The following is a 17,468-nucleotide window of genomic DNA, read 5'->3' on the forward strand; positions in this document are numbered from 1 at the left end:
ATACATGACAATATTTTAGTGGAAAAAGATACTTAGGGAAAGGGGGATATCCAGTCTGAACCATCCCATTCTCCCGACTGGAGACAACAGGTCCTTGTGGAGATACAGACAGGAATGGAGGACACGGAAGGAAGGGGGAGAAATAACTGAACAAAACTAAAGCTGTTATTCCATTCTTTTTGTTTAATCTCCATCAACCACTTTGTAAGTTTATAAACTGCGATTTCAAATGAAGGAAAAATTCAGAGCCTCCCACACTGTTTCACGTTCTCTCTCATCATCACCATGAAACAGAACAGAAATAATGGCAGTGCTCGCAATCGTGCTCCCTCCTTCCCTCACTCTCTCTCTCTGAACCGATAGAATCATTTCATCACATTAGTCATATTCAGTAGAAAATGTGAATACGTTATCGAATGGCACGATTGGACTCTGCCTTCCAATCCGTTTCCTTTATTTATTACCACTGATCATGCCATACAGTTTAATACAACACTTTATTTATTTTGTACTGGAGCCCAGGCACCTGTGTAGCCTGGTCTCTATAAGTGAGGAACAGCTGCATTCATATTCAGAGCAGAAATATAAATTTAGCAAAATGTTCACAATTAAAGATAAGTTAATTCTTATTAACAGAATAATTACTGTCACCTTCCCGTGAATCCAGAATTATTTTATTTTAAAGCGGTCAATCGTTTCATTTGTTCTTAGACTTGTGGAATACTCTGAAAATGTTCTTCCACTGCTGAGGGCTGGTTCATAGCATTTACCATCAGCATGTATTCTCTCAGTGGTCAATGTGCTTCTCATTGGCACGTGCGGGGACTGACGACTCTGACACCAATTTCCCCATCATTAATCCATAAATCACTGACAGCACAGGGGCTGACAAGATGTCTGAGGTTCACATGTGACAGTTAGCCTGAACCTGTTTACTCTCTCTCCTACAATCTCTGTGTTCATTGCTGAAGCTGTAGTGCCCTGCATTCAACCCCCACCTATTCAGACTATGATTAATATCCATATACAGTCATCCTCAAAGACAGTAGAAAATTGTTTTGTTTCCTGGCTTAATGGGTTTTCAGTATTAATTAAGTACCTTAATTGCTTTTTATCAATGTGCTCAGAAGCTGCTAGGTGAAAATTGTAACTTCTATTTTAAACGGTGGAGATGCCAGGTCCACTGTCTCTCCAATTCTCCATCTCACCCTGACATCAAGAAAAACAACTCTGTTATTCTTGTGAGTTGCCCCCTAGCTGGCCGCAGTGTATTTATGCTTTCAGATTCCTGGGCCAGGGTACCGCATCTGGAGTTTGACCCAAGTCTTTGTTTGAGAAAACTATCGTGGGAAATCAATTGGCACATCTGCCATCTGTGACCTCTGCTAACATAGTTAAACTGTGTCTGGCTATCTGTAACCTGCTTTTCTGCTGCGCTTGTATTTCCCCATATGCTGATTTCAGCTAACATCTCCTGCCTTTTATGTAAGTCCCAGTGCTCACAGAGAGAAACATTTGTGTCTGTTGGTAGCATGCTTGTCTCTGGGTCAGAAGGATGTGGATTTAAACTGCCCATTGGGACTCCAGCGTCCCTGAATGGGAAAATGGGACCTTAGTTTCATGTCTCATTCAAAGGATGGCACCTCTGACAATGCTGACTTCAAATGACAACCTCCTGACCCAGAGGTGAGTAAGGTGTCCAGCCCGCCATGCCGACACCTGTAGTAAGCTTGTGCTGAGCCTCAGTGCATTGTTACTGAAGCATTGGAGGGGTTTCAGTGTCACAGTTCATGGCTAATGTCTCTGCCACTTCCCGGCTTTCATATCCTCTCTCTTTTCCATCCTGTTTATTGGTGTCTCTGTGCTAAGGGAGCGAGCGGGTGAGGCTGCCCCAGGGGAGGTGAGTAGATAACTGAGGGGAGACTCCTTCACAACAACACCTTATATATATATATAGATATAGATATAAATAATATAGTTCCCTTTATGGAAGATTAAAGTCTTGGAGCGCCGATCAAGGGAGAGGGGATATAGTTGGAGGTCAAGTGACCATAGGTATGGAGCAAGAGATAGGTTTTAAGGCATCGATGGAAGACTGACACCCTCTCCTTAAGACTGACTAGGAATTTAGTCTGTGTGAAAAAGGGGTTGTGAAGAAGTCTGAATACTTGGGAATTGTGCACAGACTGGGGGAGGGGAAAGAAGGAAAGAAACAGGTTTAAATCCATTTATAATATGACCTAATCACCCCAGTTACACGTCCAGACAGGAACAGCAACCCTTGCCTTGTGTGTAATTGACATTTACAAATGTAATATCCAGCCTCTGTAAATGAAATGCGGCAGGGTGTTAGACCATCAGTGAATTAACTCACTATCCCGTTAAACTGTTGCATTGAACTCCATCAGTTTCCATTCCCTTTTCTCTGGGGCCTGAAATTAGTCCGTCCACTACCTTCAATCTCATTGCTGTTTGTGCTCTCACAGTGGAATTCCACATCGTCTTAGCCTCGTCAAGCGAACATTTTGTCTTAAAATTAAGAATTGTGGAAAATTCTTAACTTCAGTTTTAATTTGGAAGACAGGTTTCTGAAGTTGTTAAAAAGAAACCAGCCTTGAAAGAAACTTCCTTTGCAAATCTAAGGATTACTCTTTGCATCGGAATAGTTCCTTGCTGAGATTTAGCAATACTGTTGTGTCGGCAGTTAGATAGTTATTAATGATGGTAACAAACATAGACAGTTCCTTTCACAGCCACATACAGACTCACTTGAGTGAGTACAGTACAACTAACCCAATAAATACAACAGTGGGAATATAACTGAGATGTGGATTGGTAGGAAGGCTTCAAGAATGGTTGGAGATTTGTGCATTTCCTTTCAAGGACTTAGGCTGCAGGGTTAGATGTACACCTGGTGAAACTGCACTGTTCTGGGAGCTCTTCAAAGTAAACCCAGAACAAAGTGCACCAAAACAGTAAAACAAGAGGACTAGGTTCAGAGTTGCAAAGCACAATTTCAGGACAGATAACAACAAGTAATTATTTACCCAGAGGGCAATTAACAACTCGAACAGATTAACAGACAGGGTGGTTGAGGCCAGGAAACTGGACTCATTTAAAATGATTGATTTTATGTGATGAAAACCTGGTAGGGTGGGTATTCTGGGAGTCTGCGATCAAATGAGCCAAACTAATCGTGTGATCTTTTGTGCTGGGTTGAGGTAGGTTCCCACACTGTAAACCTCCAAAGATCTCTGATCCAAGGCCGGCCTAGTGCACTGCTTCACAGAGACAGATATCTGTGCAGGATGGAAGAGACCAGAGAAGAGCTCCAGTGGGCTGAGTACTAGTCTGTTGCATTCAATCACTTTCACAAATGTATCCCTTTGCACTTATAAATAATTCATGCATTTTAAATTATAAATGATACGATGTAATAAGGAATTATACTATTCAAGTTGCATTACTTATTTCTAAGCACAAATTTGGGAAACGTACCAAACAGAACACAGCTGAGTTGAGCCCCTGCATAGAATGGGCTCCACATCCTACACGATGTAGAATAAACTCCTAAAAGAAAGAGAGCTTGAAAGTCAACGAGAAAAGGAGAGGCAAAGAGAGTCGCGATGGAGACAAAGATAGAGATAAAAAAACAGAAAGGAACAAAGAGAGAAAAAGAACATGTAAGACAGAGGACTTACAGGTTGGAGAAAACGATGAGAAAAGGTGAACAAGATGGGAATTAAGTAATAATGTATGTAGTCTGAATGTCAGGTTTTCTCAGGTAGGCACCCGATGCGCACTGCCTAATGACAGCTAGAGAAATGACTTAATTCAGACAAACACAATTGATTAATGAAAGTTCAGAAGAGATTGCTATTGGTGGGATGTTGCTTGCAGAAATTAGATGCTGCTTTTGTCAAGATGAAGGCTCAGGTTCAGGTCTGCAAAGGGCAATTTCAGTATAGACACCAGGAAGTATTTCTTTACACAGAGGGTAATTTACACAGAGAGTAATAACTCATTAACACTGAGTTTTGTGATGGTCTTTCATCCCTGAGAATAAATTAACACTCAGGGGTGGTACAGAAAATTTTGTATGTGATCCACCCTTTGTTAAGCGTAAACTTTGAAATTTTTTTTAAAATACCAAATGTACAGCAATCCTTAAAGGAGTCCATCATGTTCCTTCTCAAGGCTTGCCAACCATCTGATCCCCGGCTTTAAAACCACTGCCCCTCTTAAATAGAGAATGGGATTATTCCATTGTTTAAACGCAGTCACTGTTATGTGTAGCTCAGCGTGTTACCTCGGGACCATCCATCAGATGACGTTCCCATGCTGAGCCCTCTCCCCTAGTCTTCACTTGGCTCAGACACGGGGCATGCTGTGAGGGTAATTGGAACATATATCTACCATCATCTTGGCAATGCCATCTGGGCAATCACAGAGTGTTTCAGTAGAGGGGCCCATTTTAGAGGGTTGGCACAGCTGGGCACAGCCATGAGAGCTGACAAGACTGGGGGTAAGTCACCAATGGTAATGGCTCTGTCACCTCAGTTGCTGCTGGAAGGATGATGAGAAGTTGAGACAGGAAGAAGCTGTCTTGCTGAGCAACATAGCAATCAGCTGAGATAGGAACTTAAGGCATTCCTGATGCTAGCTGGGCTCTGCAATGTGCTGCTGCTTTAAATAACAATAATAATTCTTCTTATTATTATCCTTATGATTAATGTAGTGACTTATCAAGTCGTCAAATCTCAAAGTGCTTTACAGAAGTTATTGTGAAGTGTAGTGACTGAGTATTTGTAGATGAACATAGGAGCCAATAATCACACAGTAATGTCCCACCTTTTGATGTTTTCACTATTACCCATTGTTGTGCCATACAATATACACTATCATACACAATTGTTGATACCCAGTTTCAGTGAATGATCAATTTATCTGAAGGATTGTTGGCCAGGACACGGGAGGAACTCCCTACTCTTTTCAAACAGGGCCATGGGATCTTTAACATTCATCGTTCTGTCTCAACTTCTCACCATGCTTCCAGAAGCAACTGAGATGACAGAGCCATTGCCATTGGTGACTTACCTCCAGTCTTGTCAGCTCTCATGATTGTGCCCAGCTGTGCCAACCCTCTAAAATGGACCTCCATTTAGCATCTCATCCAAAGGATAGCACTGCATTGGAATGGCAGTCTAGACTGTGAGCTCTAAGTCATGCCATTGGACACACACATGGAATTCCATTCAAGGTTTTTGAACAGTACTGAATAGAGGGAATCTTAGTAGAAATACCAAATAAATTCAGAGCACTCCAGTGTGAGAGAATTCTGTGCTGAATCCTAAGACTTCTGTGTCTGTGGCCCTAAAGGAGAGGAGCTACTGGCTATGACTTATGGTTGGGGATTCATCTATGGAGACTTGAAAGAATATTTTTTATTAATTGGCTTTAGACTCCGAATGAAGTGCACAGCTAGGTAATCAAACTGGTTCAGCAGACACAGAAGCAATAATTCATTTGTTTCTTCAAACACAGCAAAACAAAGATAGGAAGTGGACATTGTTAGATGTAACAGTTTACTAACCTATATTGACAATCCTATTACTTGAAGCTCTGTGAGCATGACTGTGATACTATCTCTAATTAATGAATAACTTTAATGAACAGTAAACAGACACGAGGTGTAGGTTTGCCATGCGTAGGTCTGCATGGATTGAAGACTATATCATATTTTCTGGTAAACGGAGCATATTATTGAGAGCGACATCATCCAGGTTCTGGATTTGTCCCCTAAATAAGTGTTTTTTTTATTGCTGTCTTCAGGTTTGACACAAATCCTGCAGAGCTTAAAATGCCACTGATATTTTAATATTTCCCAGACCTCTTGGTGCCACCTTTTGATGTTTTCACTATTACACATTGTTGTGCCATACAATGTACACTAATATACACAGTTGTTGATGCCCAGTTTCACTATTACACAGGGCTGTGTGACACTGGGTTTCACTATTATACACAAGATGCATGATTGTACTATTATACACAGTTGTCTAATATATATAATAGTTGTTTTGTAAAATCGGGTAAAATCAGCCCGCTCTATCAGCCCTGTCACTTTCTACTGTACCATCATAGCTGTAAGAGCCAGCACTTCCATCGCACAAGTGTTTGATAGCTACTTGTCAAGGTGCAATTTTGAATAATTTCAACGAACACTGATTAGAGACCTGCAGTCGCTACCAGTCGCACAATAGGATGAGGGAGCGAATAGTGTGTTGAAAAAGTTTCTATGATTTTAAGATTCGAACAATGTTTTACCTTAACATCTATTACATGTTAGATGTGTGGATATTCAGTCCTGCCAGGCTTTCTTATAAAATTGAACGATTCCCGTTTCTCAACATTTCTTTTGTGAGTGATTATAGCCCCACAATGGTAATTGTGAGATTACAAGATTGAGAGACAACGCTGTATGTGGTAAATATTCATTGTAGCTAATGCATTTTAATGATATTTCCCATTGTTACTTTTACTGAGCCCTTCAAAAATTACATCTGTCAAATCACTGATAGACGGCTGCAATTTAAAGACAATTCACAATCAATGGAATGTTTTATAATAAAAAATAATAATCTTGCATTTATATAGCGTTTTCACGGGAGGACGTCCAAAGCGCACAGAACAACTGTAAAGTGAATGACTGTATATTTGGGCGACGGGCAGCAATTGGCACAGCAATGTCCCACAAACAGTCGTAGATTGAAAATGACCAATTTATTATTGTTTTTTGGTTTTGGAGGGATTATTATTAGGCTCTGTGTGGAGTAAGGAAACTTGCCCAAGGTTTGGCCCTCTGCCTGGGATTGAACTCAGGTCTCTCACTTGCAAAGCGAGTGCTCTAACCACTGAGCTACAGGACTCCACAGGTTTCTGACTGAGGAGCACTCTGTACAAAACTGTGATTTACCTTTCAGCATCTGCGATCATCACAACCAAGTTTGACAATGCTGCTACCAATAGACCAGAGTACAGTTCTGGTCCCATAACATAAGGAGCTACCCTGGAGACAGTGCAGAGAAGAGCAATGAGGCTGATCCCCAGTGTTAGAAGGATGAGCTGTCGGGAACTATTAAAAAAAGAGTTTTTCAGCCTCGAAAAGAGAGATCTCACAGAGAATCTTATAAAATGTCTCTTTGGATAGAGAAAATAAACCCAGAATAATACCTTTAGATAGACCACGGATGTCACAGGTTCAGGGGAGTGAAAGGCAATTTTAGGACAGATATCAAGCTGATTACAACAGAGGGAGATCAACTGCTGGAACGGGTTACCAGCAAGGGTGGTTGAGATCAGGCTGCTGGACTCATTTCAAGAAACAGCTTGATGCTGTAATGGGATGGAGGTAAGGTACACTTTCCGGAACAATGAGATCAAGTGAACCGACAAGCCTTCTTCATACCAATTTTTCTTGTGAAATTTGAGGAGTTTTTTTTTTGGTCGGCCGACACATGCGGAAACCCATCACCAGCTTAAGAGCATCCAAACCAAGCTGAGGTTGCATGGCTCCCCAATTATATAATTGAGCAGAGGCTAAAATTACCTATAGAATAGAGGCTGCAGCACAAAACTGCATTTTGCAGTGTGTTGGGATCTTCAGATGACCGACGGCGTGGTCAAAGAGAAAGGTCTTAAGACAGACATTGAAGGAGGCAAGGGAAGGGGTGAGGTAAAGGGACTCTTGATGGAGTTCCAGAGGGTGTGATCAGAAAGTCTGAATGCCTAACCGCCGATGGTCGAACGGGAAGGGTGAGGGACGTGAAGCAGGCCAGTGCCAGCCAAGTAGGGTTCGAGGAGGTTGCAGAGGTAGGGTGGGGCAAAAGATTGGAGGGATATAAAACTGAGGATGAAAATCTTAAATTTGATTCTCTGGGGGGATGAGGAGAGAGTGGGATTGGGCAAGGATGGAGGTAATAGGCTCATGGAGCCTAGTACGGGAGAGGACACGAGCTGCAGAATTAAGAATGTTCTGCAGCTTGTGGAGGGAAGAGTTGGAAAGTTCAACAAGCAGATCGTTTGGGAGATCAAGCTTGGACGTGATAAAAGCATGCACAAAGGTCTCAGCAGCCCAAGGAGAGAGCTAGTGGCAGGCAATGTTACAGAAGTGGGGGAAAACTGAATGGGTCAAGGCTGGGATTGGAAGCTGAAGAGGAGAAAGATGACCGTAAGTCCGGTCAAAGAGGCAATTCTTGAGGTGGTCTTTGAAATTATGGAGGGAGGGGTGATTCAGAGGGATTCTGGAATGGAGTTCCAGAGAGTGGGGGCAGGATGGCTAAAACTCGCCTGCCAATTGTGGAGTAGACAGGAGTGGGAACAAAAAACAGACCAGTGTTTTAATTAGTTTGAATCCTGTGAGCAGAGTTTATTCGCTATTTTCTGCTCTTGGGATTCAAACAATTATAATGACATTTTTTCGGGACTGAAATTACACTTTGCCGGAAATTCCGTCTCTCCGGACTGGATCTTCCCCCCCCACTGGTCCGCAGAGCCAGACGGGGTTTCAGTGTAAGCATTATTCAGGCCTAGTGAATTCTCCATTCTTAGAAAGCTGGAAGGAAACACATTAAAAAGCTCTGTTCTTCTGCTATTAAATATAACCAATGTTCCATTACCTCAGCTAACGTTTCATTTTACTACATTGCTGCTTGTTCTCCCTATTATCAACAAGAAATGAAGACTTTATTCATTTTTCTCATACATTCTTCTTAAAATACAGTGTTTAAGATACACAGTGAGTGTGTCACAGGGGATCTCATTTCTGTTGTACAACATTTGATAAGCCCAATATCTGCCTTGCTGCAAGTTCATCGGTAATTAGTCAAGGATATCCTGTATGAATATGGAACAAGCAGCTATGAGGCATTATTGACTTCAATGAGGTTTGTAGCTTAAGGCAAAAACAAGATAACCAGTGGAAGCAGAAACAATCTGTCATTGCGCACAGTGGGTCCCAATGCTCCTTTGCATCAATGTATAAGTCTGTGTGTAAATCCAAATCTCCATTGGTATATTGACCTTCAACCATGGCGATACGTTTGCACCTGGAAGCAAGCAGGATAAGGTGGATTTGATCTAAAATAAGCTTGCATTACACACTGATCCTTCAATCTGCAAAGCTAAATTTCAGCCAATAAACACTTAATACTTTATGGGAATTTTGAATTCCCAAGCCATCAGTGTTGGCCATCTATATAATCCCATCCTCTGTTTCTTATATCTCGACCACCCCCCTTCCCTCTTTCTTTCCCTCTCTCCAGGTCACAGAATATTCTCAGTCACTGAATTAACACATGTTCTGCCTAGATTTCCAGGTTCAATAGATTAAAGAGAAAAATGGTTTTGTGTGTGTGTGTGTGTGTGTGTGTGTGTGTGTGTGTGTGTGTATGTATGTATGTATGTATGTATGTATGTATGTAGCACCTTTAATAGAAGAAGCCCACCTAAATCCGTCCTTTCAGTAGGTTTTGAATTTCGCAGTTAGAAATCAGTACATTTCTCTCAGTGATTAAAACAAACTGTTTTAGGATATTGTGCAGCTAAATGCAGTTTAATAATTCTTGCTGTAGCGCCTTTCACATCAGAATAATCTCTCAAAGAGCTTCAAAGAAACTGTACAGCTGAACTGTAAGGTGCCGGGACTTTATATGTTGCGGGCAAAGTGGCTTATTGCATCGTCGATACGTCTCAAAGCATTTCGTAGGATATACGTAAGTGATAAAGTAGGAAGAATAACTTGCACTTAGATAATAATAAAGTAATAATAAAAGGAGTTTATAAACTAGACTAGAAATGAAGTTAATGTTGCTATTATAGGCAATTACATTAGCTAATCTTATGCCAGTGATTTTTCATAAATAATATCATTCTAGTCATTATAGTTTATCTTATATTTTAGTTTATAGTAAGACTAGATATTATACATAAAAAATCAGATAGATGTTATATATAGTATTATTGATGTGGCTGCCCCAAGTGATTATAATATTAAAATACAGAACTGGACATGATCAGGAAATATGTCCATCTACAAATTGAGTGCAGACTTAAGTGGCAATGTACAACAACAACAACTTGCATTTATATAGCACCCTTCACGCGGATAGCATCCCAAAGTGCTTGAAAACAAACGTAAAACAAACATACTTCCTATATTCATTGGTGAAACTGGGATTGTTGTTGTTAATAAGCCTATTCAAAAGTGGCTTGATAAATACCTGGTGAATAAAATATCAACCTCTTGCAAAAAGTAGCTGTTTTAGCTCAAATATATTGAGAAAAGTAACAGCCATTTATGACTGTGCTTTTTTGGTCTGGATGACCCATCACTGAAAACCATTTAGAAATTACCTATAATCCTCTATATACCTCTCAAGTCCATGTCTATAATCCTTTGTATAATTCTGCCCTATGTTTATAATCCTTTATATAACTCTCTGCTCTGTGTTCATTATCCTACTATTTCTCGATGTGCTGTATTTCTCCCTCAGTGTTCCCTGCAGGGATTCTGCAAGGAAGGTAAATTGCATTTTCGCTCTGTCTTTTCTTTTCACCAGCGCTTATGTATGAAAAGTGATATAAATGTAAATTCAAAAGTAAACTACAGGTAACTCTCAGCCCAGTCTCTAGTGTCTGTAATCAAATCTACCATGACACTTCCAGGCTGGCATAATCCCCATTTTAGCTGTTCACAGTTACAATCAATTTTTGTGCTGTCGATCAATGCTACAGTTACTAATTAAAGAGAGCTTTCTCCAGCAACTAACGTCTCATAGGATACAGAGGACAACACTCATATCATGGTGAACTTTGACTTAGCATCTGACTTACAAGTGATGTATGTGCAAAGCATTTGACCAAATAAACAAGCAATCTTTTAGATGTCATCAAGGCTCAGTTGTAGGAATCTCACCTCTCAGGCAGGAGGTTGTGGATTTAAGCCCCATATCAGGACTTTGAAATCATTAATTCGACACTCCAATGAATTGCTGAGGGTGATAATAATAATAATAATTACTATGCATTTGATATAGTGCCTTATCACGTCATTGAGACGTCTCAAAACACTTGACAGAATATATGGTAAAATGTATTTTGTGGGCGAAACAAGAATGGGAGATTTAGCCAACCTCCTAGTGGTCACATATCCTTGTATCTTATCACATTGACAACATGTCTCAAAGATTTACTGTAATGGAGGGAGAAGGGGTAGAAATTTATTTTACAGTAGATGAAAGCTTCACCACCAAGCTAATACATGTTGAGCTTTGTTGCTGGCTGTCCCTGCACATCCTGCTAATGAGAATAATTAATTAAACAGAATATTTGCTCAGGGATCAGTTGAGTTGCTGAATATGTGCTACAGTGTCTAGTTAATCAGACTAACTGGAGAAATTTTCCTCTCACCATGGGTTTGCTGTCATTATGTAGGTGCAGCGTGATGAGTTAGCATGAATAATAATAATGCTTCCATTTAATATAGCGCCTTATCACGTCATCGAGACTTCTCAAAGCACTTGACAGGATATACTGTAAAGTGTACTTTGTGGGTGAAACAAGAATGGGAGATTCAGCCAAACTCCTAGTGGCCACATATCCATAACAGAGAACTGCCCATCATTAAACAATGCTCTTTAATATGTTCCTATTGGTTTTGCCAATCAAAATGTCTGTAAAAATGGCAGGAATTTTTGGGAATAGTTGGAGGTCTACTTATGGAAAGCATATTGTTAACTGAAAAACTATCAAAGGTCAAGGCTGCTGGAGCTTCCCATTGACCCACTGCTATTTACACCAGAGAAGCGGGCTATTGAGCAGATCATGCCTCTACGGCTCCCTGAAAGAGCTATTATTTATTCTCATTCTCTTGTCTCCCCCCCCACCCCATCCCCAACCCTTTTACATTTCTCTTATTCAGATATTGAAGTAATTCCCTCTTAAAGGCTGATAAGGATTCTGTGTCAGCCATAGTTTCAGGTTTGGCATTTCATACCCTAACAAACTCTCTGTGTAAACAAATGTTTCTCAACCTCTCCCCCCACAGCCCCCTCATTCTGACATTCACTGATTTCTGAAATGTAGGAACTGTAACGTGGATGCGGACTAAATTCTTATATATTGATTCTTGCTGACACACTGGCCCTCAGGAACTCCACGGCTGGTTACAATCGATATTCCTGCATGTTAGAATGATACATGTCCAGTTACAGAGCAGTGTTCCCATATGTTAGCCTAACATTTAAAATAGCACAGAACTGTGGAATATTGTTGCCCAGGAGTAAAATAAGTTGAGCGCACTCAATCTCACTCTTAGCTAAAGTTCTTAGCTGCTGTCAAGCTCTGACCCTGGAACTCTGCAGTGGAATCAATGAGGAGACATGAATTGGGAGGGAGACCATTCTAAATATAATATTTGGTGTAATATTCTCATGCTGATATTAACATTGACTTACCACCGCAGACACTATTAATATTTTATGTTGTATAGCTTGGGTTTCTGTAATCTTTCTTTTGAGCTCATCCCCTTTACATTTGGGATTGGTTTCATTCTTTTTTCTGAACATTTTCCAATACAAGTATCTGTTTTGCTGTAGTTATCAAAACCGATGAGAACTTTGCAACAGTTATCATGAAAATGGTACTTAACAACAGCAACAACTTGTACTAATATAGCGCCCTCCATGCAAGGCAGCGTCTCGGAGCACTTAGTGGTGGCAGAAGACTGACTCTGAGCTGGGGGCGGGAGGTGGCTGTAAGTGCGGTTGAAGAGAATTTTTTTCAGGCGGGACTTGAAAAGGGGGGAGGGAGCAAAGTGGAGGGATTGAGGGAGAGTGTTCCAGAGTTTCAGGGCGTAGTTGCTGAAAGCCCGACCTCGTTGGTGGGGTGGAGGGTGCAAGGGACGAGCAGGAGGCCGGTGCCAGTCAAGCAGAGGTGCCGGGTGGTGGACTGGGAAGTGAGGAGGTCGGAGAGGGAGGGCGGTGCCAGAGAGTGAAGGAATTTGAACACGAGTGTGAGGATCTTGAAGTTGATCCTTTCAATAATGGGTCGTCAGTGGAGCCTGGCCAGATACTGGTGAGATGTGGGTACGGAGCTTGGTCTGGGTAAGTATGCGGGCGGCAGAGTGCACAGCAGTGTCCCACAAACAGTCGTGGATTGAGTGACCAAATTATTATTTGTTTCATTTTTTTTCTTGAGGGATTATCGTCAGGCATGTGGAGAAACATGCCCAAGGTTTCGCCCGGCCGGGAATCGAACCCTGGCCTCTTGCTTGCAAGGTGAGTGCTCTAACCACTGAGCTACAGGACTCCACCTATAAATCCCTTTCACTTCCTATTTGATGATTGTCACTCCCATAGGTCAGCCTTTGAGACACCCCTTTGTGTATTTAAGTGGCCCTGCTTAAGTGCAAGTCATTATTTCATTCTTAACCTAATGCCACCTTCGTGGGTACTTGACCACCTCTGGAAGCATTTCTAATGTCAGACAAAACAAGCTTTCTGTGTATTAAGTCTTCCCCAGCATTTCCAGTCAAACATCACTGAAGCAAATCTTTTTGAGTCCCTGTTGTGTCATTGAACACAGCAATACACTCCCCACAGCTACGTTTCTGCTATTGTTTAATTTGAAATTGCAATTTAGCTTGTTTGAATGTAATTTCGGGGGATGACTATTACTCCACAGTTGCGACGTTTGCACCATGGACACTCACTTTACTATATGTTCCTGGATGTATCATTTCCATCACTCCATTTTCATAATTTACCTAGGTGTTTCTATAAAAGCTCATGGTTCACAGTAAAGGATTTAAACACACCATCAAATGATTTCTTCACACATCTGCGGGCAACAATATAATGAAAGTGCAACTGCAGGAAGCACAGCACTAAAAGAATATCTTACAAAGCAGGGGCATCTCCGCTGATAGATTGTTGAATAGTCATTTAAAGTTCAAACACCAAACTCAATTTCCCTTAATGGGCAAGTGTCACGGTAACTCAGCTCAGTCACTAAAGGCTTCACTGCATGAGCAGCCTCATGCTCGCTCCCCTCTACTTCTCTTGTGTGGCTCCATCCTGTTAATGAGTTGTGCTCAGGAGGTTCCAATCCAGTTCTCAGTCTAACGATCATGAAGGCTCACAATGTTGGCACTGCTGCTGTGTCAATTAACCCTAACTCAGCGCTCTCAGAGGTACCACAAAAGAAAGACAATAGCACAGGTTTGAGAGCAATACACAAGAGTCCTGTGCTGAGGTAATCTAAAGATTACTCATTTTAGAGATCAACATATGTTAGACCTCAATGTCTGAGGAATGTACAGAGCTCTGAGACGCTGCCTGGCGTGGAGGACGCTATATAAATCCAAGTTGTTGTTGTTGTTGTCGTCCTGTGTCTGACTTGTGCCCAGGAAAGGACTGCCTGCACTCCAGTTTAGTTGCACAAGACACGCCACCTGATTAAAACCATGGAGATCCCGACACCCAATCTATCTTTTACTATAGGGTAACTATACAACAACAACAAGATCACATGTGTATAGCGCCTTTCACGTCGGGAGGATGTCCCAAGGCCCTGGACAGTGTACAGCACTTCAGACCTGAGCTGGGGTCAGGGTGGGAGAAGGGAGGGGAAGGGGGGTATAGGGGTTCTGTACATAGTATGTAACCTGTACTATAAAGGAGCCCTATTCTATGTGTGACACATACATTGGACTGTATTTTTTTTAATTTTAGATTAAATCTGGTAAATATGTCACAGATTTCATCATAAAAATGATGGGAAAGTTTTACGGGAACCAGGTCTTTAGTTTGCTGTAATTTAATACAAGTACTGCAAGTCACACACACGGCCTGTTATAAATATCCACTCTCCACGGGGAGATTTAAAAGCTGTACTTCTGAAAATGTGGATTAAAAAGCGAAACATCCAATAAATCGAATAATTTATCATTTTAATTAACAAATTGCTTAATTAGCATGAAGGCATTGTGCTCCGGTCACTCAATTTACAAATGTTCCAGTGTTGCAATGTTATCCTTGAAACATCAGGAGGATGCCAATCCATGACAAGTTTCCAGTGTGCAGGTATGTGCAGGAGAACTTTGGCAGAATTTTACAAAGGAAGAAACTGCATTTTGATAGCACCATATCATGTGGGAACTTCTTAAATCGTTTTATGGTCATTATAATAATAATTCTTGCATTTGCACACAGCAATGTCCCACAAAGCGTGAATGACGAATGGGGAATTGTTGGCCAGGATCCCAGAAGAAACTTCTATTATTGAATAGTGCCACGGGATCTTTAATATACATCTGATCAGTCTTTAGCAGTAGATAATAATAATATGCATTTGATATAGCGCCTTATCACGTCTTCAAAACCTCTCAAAACACTTCACAGAATATACGTACAAACGTGACATTTCATAACACATTATCACATTGAATCTATTATAGACTATCACTTTAATTCACGGCTTTGTTACTTTGCAACGGAATACAATACCAATGTCCAGGATGCTGGAGGTTATGGATCCAAGGAGCAAGAGCCTTCTGTGATGATTATTGAATAAATGATTAATAATGACAGGATCTGTGATGCCCATTACGAAGGTGGCAGAGGTGCAGACCCACTCACGCTACGGGGAGCTGTGCAGTGCATCTGCCTGTACAATGGGGGAGCTTAGTACCATGTCTCTCTCATCCCTCACGTATCTGTGGTTGCAAAGAGGTGAAATCTTCGACTTGCCAGCACACTCATCCTTCATTTTAATGAGCACAAATACACACAAAACAACAACACAGCATCTTTGCCAGGAAATTTTATGCTGCGATCGGGATTTCTCTGGTAATGACCGTGTTGTTGATGTATCCTTGTCTCAACTCATTTACAACCAAATCTAAATTAACTGGATACAACAAGCACTTTATTGTTACACAAATGTTAAGGTCTTTGAAATGTCAGCAAGCCCAGACTTTTATTTTCCTGGAGAGAGTTGAAGAATGTCAGTGCCAGGAAAGGGGCTATTTCCTTCACTTTTAGCATCAGGATTACCAGCAGCAGAGTCTCAGATCAACCCTCGCATGAATTAGTTACAGTAATTACTGAACATTGGGTGCCAACCTGGCACTGGTGCCAGCCCGGCTCAGTTGGTAGCATTGTCGCCTGAGTCAGAAGGTTGTGGGTTCAAACCTCTAGTTGGGTGTTTTGTCCTTACAGTCTAGGCTGCACTGGAGGCTGTTTTTCTTGATGCCCCCACCCTCTGGAACTCCATCCCGCAGTCCCTCCGCCTCGCCCACTCCCTTGCCTCCTTCAAGACCCATCTCAAGACCCTCCTCTTTGACTGTGCTTTCGATCACCCTCCTTCCCCCCCTGCCCTCCAAACTCCCCGATCCCGACCCCCAGCTCGGGTCCGAAACACTGATTGTCCAGCGCCTTGGGATGTCCTCCCAATGTGAAAGGCGCTATATAAATTAAATTTTTGTTGTTGTTGTTGATCTTAAATTAGTGATCCCCTGGTTACCCACTGACCAGTGGAAATTATTTCTTCCTACTTGCCTAATCAAAACCTCTCCTAGTTTGTTACTGGTCTGTGAATGAGGCTGGCAATTAATATCAAATTGCTAACAGTTTTGTACTACGGCTTTTTAGCCCTTTCAGAGAGCCAGTACTGGCATGACAGGCCCAATGGACTCCTAGTCTTTACCGTAAATTGCTATGGTTCAATGGTTTCATTGTTCATGGCTGAATCTGTTTAACTGATCTCAGCTGATACCCCAAAGACACCCTTACATACAAGAAGCTCACCCTATCAGTCTTCTAAACTACTGACTTCAAGAATTGGCAATAATCCCCTTGTGCAAAGTGTAAACATGGTTCCTGGAGGGATGTTTAAATCAGGATCGCTACTGGGCTTATATTTAATACACGGACTTCACATGCAGTAATTCACACCTGACAGTGATCTATTTATATCAATGCGTTAAACACAACAAATGTAGATGTTGTAGTGGTTCTTTTTCTTTTAAATGGTTGCAGGCAATTGCTTTGGAAAGAATGTTAACAGCTTTGTTACTGGCCGCTATTAGGACATGACTTACTGGTCTGTCAAGTCTCGCTCAGCCAGAAACAAAAGTTCACTCGGGTTTGTTCTGTTGAGATTTCATGAAACACATTTCTGGCTGATATTAACCAGAAGAGTATGTCAGCCTGGCTCAGCTGGTAGCACTCTCACCTCTGAGTCAGGAGATTGTGGATTTAAGCCCCAAGTTTAAGATGACACTCTAATACAGTACTGGGGGCATTGTTGGAGGTCACCAATGACATTACGTCCTGCACTTGGCACAAGAGGCATCAGTGATTGGACTTCCTTCATAACGTGACGTGTGTAGCACGCAGGTGCAAACC

The sequence above is a fragment of the Callorhinchus milii genome, unplaced genomic scaffold (assembly GCF_018977255.1).
Source record: "Callorhinchus milii isolate IMCB2004 unplaced genomic scaffold, IMCB_Cmil_1.0 Scaffold65, whole genome shotgun sequence".
Classification (NCBI taxonomy): Eukaryota; Metazoa; Chordata; class Chondrichthyes; order Chimaeriformes; family Callorhinchidae; genus Callorhinchus; species Callorhinchus milii.